Source organism: Octopus bimaculoides, chromosome 9 (genome assembly GCF_001194135.2).
Source record: "Octopus bimaculoides isolate UCB-OBI-ISO-001 chromosome 9, ASM119413v2, whole genome shotgun sequence".
NCBI classification, from domain to species: Eukaryota; Metazoa; Mollusca; class Cephalopoda; order Octopoda; family Octopodidae; genus Octopus; species Octopus bimaculoides.
In genome coordinates, this window is record NC_068989.1 from 75,997,610 (window position 1) to 75,998,522 (window position 913).

The window sequence follows — 913 nt, forward strand, 5'->3', positions numbered from 1 at the left end:
GTGTGTGTGTGTGTGTGTGTGTGCGTGCTTGTGTGTCTGTGTGTCTGTGTTTGTCGCCCCCCAACATCGCTTGACAACCGATGCTGGTGTGTTTACGACCCCGTAACTTAGCGGTTCGGCAGAATAAGTACTACGCTTACAAAGAATAAGTCCCAGGGTCGATTCTCTCGACTAAAGGCGGTGCTCCAGCATGGCCACAGTCAAATTACTGTAACAAGTAAAAGAGTAAAAGAGATACATACATACACACACATATACATACATACATACATACATATGGGTTTACAATCCAGGAACAGGGAATATCAACCATGTACCTGATGCACCAAAGGGGTACGGGTGCAGGTAAAGCCGTAAAGTGTGACAACCGATACAGTGTGACCTTGTGGAGTTCACACTGAAGATATCACCCACATTATAAGCAGTTATCCGAAAATGTCATCACGGTATTATCTACCGATGAGACATGACGTTGTAGCTAGGACACTCTATAATAAAATGCGTCGGAAGTATAATTTCGAGGATAAAAAGATAAGAATCCACAATATGGTAGAAGCCATAGCCACTCATAATAAAAAGGAATACTGGGGGAATGTATCAGTGAAGGCCTCAAAATGTAAGTACAACAGACCTGATATAATGATTTGGGATAGAGAAGAGAAACTGTGCACAGTTGTGGAAATTAGCTGCCCAGTGAACGTTAACATAAAGCTGAAGATCAGTGAAAAAGAGAACACCTATGCTAAACTATTGAGATATCTACAGTTACTCTATCCAGATTACAAGTTCAGATTTATACCTTAGGCCTTGTGCCTTTAGCAAAGACGATTATTATTATTACTCTTTTACTCTTTTACTTGTTTCAGTCATTTGAATGTGGCCATGCTGGAGCACCGCCTTTTAGTCGAGCTAA